The 9,227-nt window shown below is 36.6% G+C and overlaps 1 pseudogene; it reads left to right on the forward strand.

The window, feature by feature from the left end:
- The first annotated feature begins 885 nt into the window (after window positions 1–885).
- On the forward strand, window positions 886–9,171 carry LOC103602224 (annotated as a pseudogene).
- Window positions 9,172–9,227: the final 56 nt, after the last annotated feature.

Here is a 9,227-nt window from a genome sequence, read left to right on the forward strand (position 1 = left end):
GTTAATGATGAAGGAAATTTCAGACCCCATAGCTCTAAGGTATCAATATTTTTCTTTTCTCTTAATCAAAAGATGTATCCATTATATGTACTTTTAATGCATTTTTTTTTCCTTTTTGTCTTTTTTTTGTGACCGGCAACAGATCGCAACCCTCAGTGTCGCGCCCGCAACTCGCTCAGCCAGTGAGCGGGAACCGGTCTGTATGTGGGATCTGAACCCTCCGCGGGAGCGCCGCCGCGCTCCCAAGCTGCGCACTGTAGCAGTGCGCCACCGGGCCGGCCCTTTTAATGCATTTTTTAAGGAAACTTCTCTAAATAGTTTTTGAATGAATGATGTTCATAATAGTGTTTTTTTCAAAACTCATGCTGTGGAAAAATTTCTTGTGATTTTTCTGTCCAATTGACATAATGCATTTATTTAAGTGAGGCAAATGACTAGCCTCTAAACCCCACTGCCAGTATCTGGCTTCAGAGAGCACTGCTCACCGTGGAGTAGTTACTAAACACTTTTTATTGGTGTTGCTACCAGGTCTAATTCTTAGACCAGTTTGTTATCCTCCAGTTGCTAATAGAGTGTGCTACAAAATAAGGATGTGGGAAATTTGTTGATTCATCTGTCTTACTCCCTATACTAAGTGTGGGCTACCTCAAGATGTCACCACCGTTCAGTAGTTCATCTTTATTAAAAGTAGAATTAATTCCATTGTACCATCGTTCAGATGTGCAATTCAAAGGAAGACATTTGTCTTTCCTGTGTGACAAACATAGATGTGTCAATGAGTACTTGAAAAACAAGTACATATTTGTCTACCATGATTATAAAATTAACATGTTGTCTAGGAGAAAATGTATTTTTAATAATAACCCAAGTGATGCATTAGTGAACATGCCGATAAAAGGTATGTGAAACTTAATTTCTTTGAAATGAGAAGCTTGTCATATACTTCCATACTGTCTGGAAAACAAGAGGTTACACGATGGGTCTAGAAGGTGGCAAGCTTTAGTTAAAATGTTAATTGAAACAGAAAGAATTAAAACATTTTAAGATTTATGGCTGTATCTTATAAATTTTTACTGAGTATCTGCCCACAAGGAAGACATTGCCAGAACTATGCCAGGTGTTTAGGAGACTGTGAAGGCAATGGCAGTGACAAAGGTAAATCTAGAAAGACTTTACCTTATTTAGAAGTGGAGTTCACCTTATTTATTTCTTCTAAGAGATAGTACCTCTCTCTGGTGCAAACAGCAGGTTTGTTTGCTGTCCAGTAGAATAAGAATAATGTGTCCCTCCGGGGCAAAGTTTGGGAAAGTTCGCTTGGTGAAAGATTTGAGTGTTCTTGTTCAGGATTCCTGAGCTGTGATTGAAACCCACTGTATGTGCAACATCTGTCTGTCACCCTGGGGAGACTTGAGGGACAGGAGCAGCCCAACGTGCGGCTCATGCTGCTGCTGTGCAGTAAGAAACAATGTCTTGGGATGCAGGAAAGTAGCCAGCTAACCTGTCAGTGTAGAGAAGACAAAATCTCAGACCCTTCACAGCATTGACACGTCCATGTGGAATTTTGGTGGGGAAGGGTTATGTAAGTACAATTTCTTATTTTCTGAACTAAAGCAGTTAGCCTACATTTTCCTAGTATTTTAAATTTGCCCTTTCTCTTCCACATTTTCTTCTTCTTCTCCTGTGTGTTTCACTGTTTCCACATCTGATTGATGCATTTTCTGTACCATACATACTGCTCCCTAAGCTCATTAAGGTCTTTGCTGACAGCTTTTACTAGACCAATATGTGCTTTGACACTCTGTACTCTACCTGTGCACTCACAACACCAATTGTAAAGAACTCAATCGGGTTATAATGTTTTTCCCTCTTGATTAGATGGTTCCATGCTCTCTCAACAGGCTCTGCAGGGCTCCCATCAAAGACCCAATTGGTCTAGACAGTAAGAAAAACTCAATCTTTGGGTGGGATTTTAACTGTTCAGAGAGGTAGTGCATTGTCGCAAAATGAGCCATGTGCCTTCCAGAGGGTTAGAGCTATTTTCTTTTTATTTTAATATAATGACCAAGAAGAACCAGATGTTGCATAGAATTATAAGTATGGGACCAGATATTAGAAAGTCACTCAGGATGGAAAATCCCTGTATCGGTTGCACAGCTGACTACAGGAGACACATGTCAAGCCACACTTGAGATGTCACCTCAAGGTGATTCACATATGGTGGTTCAACATATGGAAATGTAATTCTGTTATTTCCTAAAACTAACTATAAAAGTACAAAAACAAGTTTCAGCTCAGAAAAACACTGGCCCCTTGGTCTTTAGTACTCTGTACAGACATTGTGGAGAAGTTTCAAACAGCATGCTTCTCAGTGTGGCATGATATTAAATTTAGTCAATGTGTGAAATCTCTGCAAAAAAATAGGTGGGAGAAAGGATGCAATTTTATTCTGCCAAATAATTCCTCTGAGCCATAAAAATAAGCACTAGCAACGAGTCTGAATAAAACTAAGGTGGTACTAATCAGAACATTCCATGAAGTAATTTTATATGCTCAGGAATTTCTTTTAGCTTTTTCTAGCTTTATACTTTAGAGACTCTGTTGGATTTCCCACTCTTAGTCTTTTGGAGTTTATTGTCTCAGGAAGACAAAAAGGAAGGTGAAGACTACAGGAGAACATAAAGGCCCATAATGTCACCCGTGCAGTCTCTGCACTGAGACTAGATTAAAAAGGGTTTTATATGAGGTTATTTGGGTAGTTTCTAAATTAATATTCAATGGGTAAGTGTTCATTTGTTTATGTTGCGATCCATTCTAGAGCAAAAGATAATCACATTGATAAGTTCCAAGGTGTCCGTAAATCGAGGCAAAGTTAACAACAACAACAACAACAAAAAAAAAAAACAGGATAAAGAGAAACTTCTTCTACAAGTTCAATAATTTCCTTAACTTTTTTTCAAGGTCAGATTAATTTGGGTTTTTTGATGAATACATCTTCCCTTCATCCAATGTAAGGAGCCCCCAGTATGCTCCTAGCATGGGATCAAAGTGTTATGACCACAGCACATGAAATGACTGAAGGATTTCTTCTCAATTTAGTCTTGAGGACTCTGAGAACTTAGCTACAGAACAGAAAATGCCCTCCTAAATCAGATGTACTATGTGCTGGATCTGATCCTGATGAATTTCACATCTACAATTTACCTTTCAAAAGTGACAGTTATAATCCAGATCACAGCATTTCTTCCCAACAACACACAATTGATTCTTCACTTCTATTTTGTTTTGCAAATGCAAAACAGGCATTCAGAGGCTAAGTATCAATACCATGAAAAATGGAGAGATGTCAAGAAGAACCATTTGCAGATGACCATGTGCCTTCTCTAAGAGCGTTTACACAGCTCAGCAAATACATGGCATGTACTTGTCTAGAGGAAAATCGACTGCAAATAAATTATTAAGCTTTTCCTACCAGTGGATAGGACATTTTCACATAGACTGCAATGCGTGTCATCACATACAGCTAAAGGATAAACAGGCATGGACCCGCTTGAGAAAAATTGATAGTGACTGGTACATCCTTATTCATAACCACTTCTTTCCAGATTAAGAAAGCTTCAAACAGCAATTCCTGTAATAATCCTATAGAACCCTTTACAGAACTCCAAAGTCACCAAAAAAAAAAAAAAAAAAAGAAAGAAAGAAAAAGAAAAGAAAACCATCACTGCTTAGAAACTAAGATTTTTAATTTGCTGGCTCAGATATTTGCTGAACGGCCAAACCAGATTGTATTATAAGGAGAGGGAGGTGAGTTGGAGTGTACAGCTGGCTAGATGGTAAAAGATGAAAACCTATTTTCTTATTATTTTATGCTCAGAACATCTGAATTGCTCTTTTCATTCCTATGAGCAATTCTATTCCCCCTCAGTCACAGACATCTATTTGCCTCTGTTTATGTTGACAAAAGGAGATTATCTGAGACAATAGGTGATTGGCAACTTTGATTTAGGAGACCAGAGAGGGTAGTGTAAAACTCGGACCTAAGCAAACAATTTTTTTTCCATTTCCAAAAAAAAACAGCTGGCTAGATGGTAAAAGATGAAAACCTATTTTCTTATTATTTTATGCTCAGAACATCCGAATTGCTCTTTTCATTCCTATGAGCAATTCTATTCCCCCTCAGTCACAGACATCTATTTGCCTCTGTCTATGTTGACAAAAGGAGATTATCTGAGACAATAGGTGATTGGCAACTTTGATTTAGGAGACCGGAGAGGGTAGTGTAAAACTCGGACCTAAGCAAACAATTTTTTTCCATTTCCAAAAAAACCCCAGTAATAACTGTTAGGAGGTGATGAAGAGATAGGTCCTCGAGAGAAAAAAACCAAACACACAAAAACACTCACTATATGTCAGTGTGAAAAATGTGTCAAGGATGGGCAATGGTAGAATATAAAGAAAGAAAGTATTGAGAGTCTGCCTTTGCAATGAATATCAGCAAAAGCTATGAAGAAGAATTCTGTGGGCAGCCCAAGCCTCCACTCGGAGCAAGACCACTGAGTTGGATTCATGCCCCACCCTCTCCATTTGTTTATGCCAACTCCTACTGTGCTATACTGCTCTCCACACTATCCTTTTAAAAATAAATAAATGAATAAGTAAATAAAATATTCTCATAGCAAAAACTCAAAGCACAAAATATTCTGTGAAAGGACGTCTTTTCATGTCCCTCTTCCCCAGCGTTCATGTTTCTCTCTCTAGCAGCCACCATGCATTGCTGTTGAATCTTTGAGGATGCTTTCAGAATTATTCGATGTAAATACAAATAAACACAGCATACATACATTTTTCCCTTTTTAATGCAAATTTCAGCTTACTATATACATTATTTAACATCTTGGGTTTTTTTCCACTTAATCGTGTAGCTTTATAAAATCAGTTTATAAAACATTGCTTCATTCTTTTTAAATGGTTGAATATTTTCTCATAAGTGAGTGTAACAAACTTTGACCGATCTTCAACTAAATTATACAATTAAGTTGTTGCAAGTAATTTGACATGCATCATGTCTTACATGTCAGGTTACACATCTTTGAATTTTACAGTTAGATACATTTCTAGAAATGAAATCCTGAGTTTAAAAAAACTTCCATTTTTTATTTTAAATTTTTATTATTAGCATATTCATCCTTACAAATCATGATATTTCTTTATGTTCTTTGCCCAGCCTATCACTTTCCAAACCCCCTCTCTCCCTCCACTCATCTTAATTTTTATTTCCAAATTGTCCTTTACAGGGAGTTGTATTAATTTACATTCCCACCAGCAACATGTGTGTTTCCCCCATCTCCTGGCCAGCACAGTACATCCTGAGACCCTGCCAATGCACATTTGGGTCTCTGAGCATCTAAAAGGTAAAAACAACATGTCAGATTAGTTTTAATATAAATTTCTATTTCATCGGGCTAAGTATTTTTTTTTCTTTTCTATGAATTGTTTTTTCACATCTTTTCACCTTTTTCTTTTGCATTGTCAGACTTCTACATATGGATTGGTAGGAAACTTTTCCATTTTAAGGGGCTATCCCTTCTATATTACATAAATTGCAATTATTTTTCTTAGATTGACATTTGTCTTTTGACTTTATTTTTAATCCCAAAGGAATTATTTGTATGTAGTCGATTAAAGCAATCATTTGTTTTAATGACATCAGGGATTGATTCAATACTTTTTTTTTTTTTCCTGGCGGCTGGCTGGTTCAGGGATCTGAAGCCATGACTTTGGTGTTACAAAGCTGTGCTCTAACTGTAGGGCCCCATAAAACCCCAAAGGAGACATTCCCTAAAACATGGTGCCTTTCCAGCTTCTCTTCCGGGTCCTAACATTCCCGCCGGCGCCAAAGTATGGCCTATCAAAATCATCACCCGCCCTTCCGACCAATCAGCCACTGCCCCGCGTACTAACCACCCTCTCCCAGAACTCAGCTCTCTATAAATGTATGCTTCACCCTCAAATAAAGCGGAACTTCTCCAGGGAATTGTCAGCTCGGGTCCTGTCATTCTTTTACTAACCAACTGAGCTGACAGGCTAGCCTGGTTCCATGTGTTAAAAATCTCAGAAAAATTCCATTTGTTGTAGTAATTTATGGTTGCATTTTTTATTTTCACATTTACATCTTTGTTCCATCTGTAATTCATTTCTGAATAAAAAGTAGAATTAAGATCCATATTTTTTGTTTGTTTCTTTTTCCAAATAGCTATTCTATTTGGTCGTCTTCTCATTATTTTAAAAATAATATTGCTTTACTGTTTTGAAATATTAAGTGTATCATAAATGTTTTTTATGTATGGGTCCATTAGTATATTTTCTATTCTGTTCCATTGATTTGTATACTCATGTTCCAGTACAAAATGAATTTAATTGTTACCACTTTATACCACATCTTGATATCTAGCAGGGCAATTCACCTCTCAGGACTGTTCAGAGTGTTTTGGTTATTATTGCTAGTTCAAGTTTTCTGTACGAATTTAAGAAATAGCTTACCTAATTTTAAAAAATGCCATTTTGTTTTATAGTGGTCACGTTTACTTTATATATTTACTAAGGCAGGATTGAGATCTGTATATCAACAAGTATTATGTATGACAGTGAATATTCCAAAAAAAATAGACTTTCTATTTCTTTAAGTCTCCTTCTGGGTTCTATAGTAACAATTTACAGATTGTTTATTAAAACATCATGAATATTGCTTTTTACATTCAGTCCTATTTCATACACATTGCTACCACTGAAATTGTAGACTTTTCTTCCATTATATCTTCAAAGTGGCTGTTGTTTTTGTATAAAGACTATTGGTTTCTACATTAATTTATTTTTCTTTTACTTTTTTCTTGACCTCTGCTGATAAATAAATTATATTCTGCTGATTGCCTTTTCTTCCCAGAGCTATTTTATCTCTGGTTAGTGCTTTTCTGTTATAAAACGTACTTACTCTATAAGTTTTAAATTCCTGGGAAAATGTTTGATTGTAATTTTTCTGTCTTGTGGCAAGAGTTTTTCTTTTTACATGTTTTTCACCTGTCATTTGTTTTTCTTTCCTTGCCTCTCGTTTTACATGTGTGTGTGTGTTTGTGTGTGTGTGTGTGTGTGTTATCTTTCTATAAATTCTATTCTTTATTATTGCTAATTATTGAGGGATATAATTTCTTCCTCACCATCAATTTTTAAGAGATTTGTGTCAAACAATTCCAGGGCCATATAGCAGGAGATGATGGTGTATTTTTTTTTTTTCACCCTAGCTCCAAATTTGGCATTATTAGTCTGCTCCCAGCCTGTGGAGATTCCTCTGCCTGTCCTCACTGACAGATGGTTTCCTGCAAATATGGTTTATCTGTGTGATTCTTAATTTCTCCTTAGGACCAAACCAAGCCCAGGTATGCTCACCAGATAATATTGGTAATTTTTCTTGTCACAGTGAGATTTCTGATTTTAGACATCACTCTGAATAAGTGTAATGTGTCAGCTTTTTCTGTCATCTGCTGCAATGGGTATTTTTTTTTTCTGTATGCTCTCAAACCATTATTAAATTTTCATTGCTTTTGGAGACCTTACTCTGATTGTATGCTGCAAAATTTTAGCTGTCTCCTAGTTTGTTTGAAAATCAGAAGTGCTTTTCTGTTTCATATTTTTTTGGCATTTGAGGGTATTTTCCATGAGAAGAGAGTAATGCTAAATTTACTTCACCCACCTTAGACTTCCCTATGAACTATAAGTTTAGGGCATTTCCAGAAGTGACACAAACCCCAAAACAATAATATGTGTCCTATTGATGGATAGTGATATTTAATATAAGGCAATATTACTTTTACTATTAAATATATTACAAGATTTAAAAAATGGAATAGTGATTTCTTTTTTAAACATAAAGGTTTCAATTTATTCAACAAGTGCTAATAGAGTGTCTACTATGTTTCAAAGACTAGAATACAGCCAAGAAAAACCAATATCATTACTGCATTATTGCTTTTCTTAAAGCACTTAGGCTATTGGGAAGACAGACAAACCTGATAAAAGATTATGGAGAGGGGCACTTGACTGAACCTGAAGAATAATGTAAAACTTCCTAGAAGAGGTAAAAGTTTAACTGAGTCTTGAAGAATGAATAACAATTAACCAGGCAAAGAATTGAGAAAAACTCTTTCCTGTCAAAAGAAGTCTATGATCAAAGACACAAAAGCGAGAAGCACCATGGTGTGGTGAATAGGTTCTTCCATGTCTGAGGCCATGCCAATCTGAAATTCCTGGATTTACTATGAATTACTATGAATTACTTATGCCTTAGAATTACTATGTATGTAAGCATCTCTAAAACATATTTTCTTTTGTTTTCAGTTTAAGACATTCTCATCATAGAAATTTGTCCCCTTCCCTGCTGTTCAAAATAATAATTATTTTTAAAGTTATTATGTGACTTGAATCTAAATTTTGCTTAATTCCGTAAGCCTTTCTGAGAAGCCATTATTTGCCTGACAAGGTGCATACTTTTGTGGAGGATATAAAGACAGCAAAACTTTGTTTCTATCCTCAAGAGCTTAAAACTTTCATACTTGGAGTAAGTATAAGGAGAATGAGCCTCTTCGGCTGTCACTGCCAAGCTCTAACTCATCTGCTCCTGTTGTTTATTTTATCATTTTTATCGTGGAAGAAATACTGTGGGAGCTCCAGCCCGAGGAGAAGGGGGTTAAGGAAGGAGGTCTCTGTAGCACGACTCTTACAAAGCAGACCGCCCACAAATTGACCGGTGGAAAAGCACCCAGGAAACAACTGGCTACAAATGCAGCTCTTAAGACTGCGCCCTCTGCTGGAGGGGTGAAGAAACTTCATCATTAACAAGCCTGGTACTGTGGCACTCCATGAAATTAGACGTTATCAGAAGTCCACTGAACTTTGATTCACAAACTCCTATTCCAGCGTCTGGTGCGAGAAATTGTTCAGGACTTCAAAACAGATCTGCGCTTCCAGAGCGCCGCTATTGGTACTTTGCAGGAAGCAAGTGAGGCCTCTCTGGTTGGCCTTTTCGAAGACACCAACCTGTGTGCCAACCATGCTAAACGTGTAACAGTTACGCCAAAAGACATCCAGCTAGCACGCTGCATATATGGACTACGTGCTTAAGATTCCACTTTGATGGGAAACATTTCATTCTAAAAAAAAAAAAAAAAAAAAAAATT

Source organism: Galeopterus variegatus, unplaced genomic scaffold (genome assembly GCF_000696425.1).
Source record: "Galeopterus variegatus unplaced genomic scaffold, G_variegatus-3.0.2 Scaffold4059, whole genome shotgun sequence".
Taxonomy (NCBI): Eukaryota; Metazoa; Chordata; class Mammalia; order Dermoptera; family Cynocephalidae; genus Galeopterus; species Galeopterus variegatus.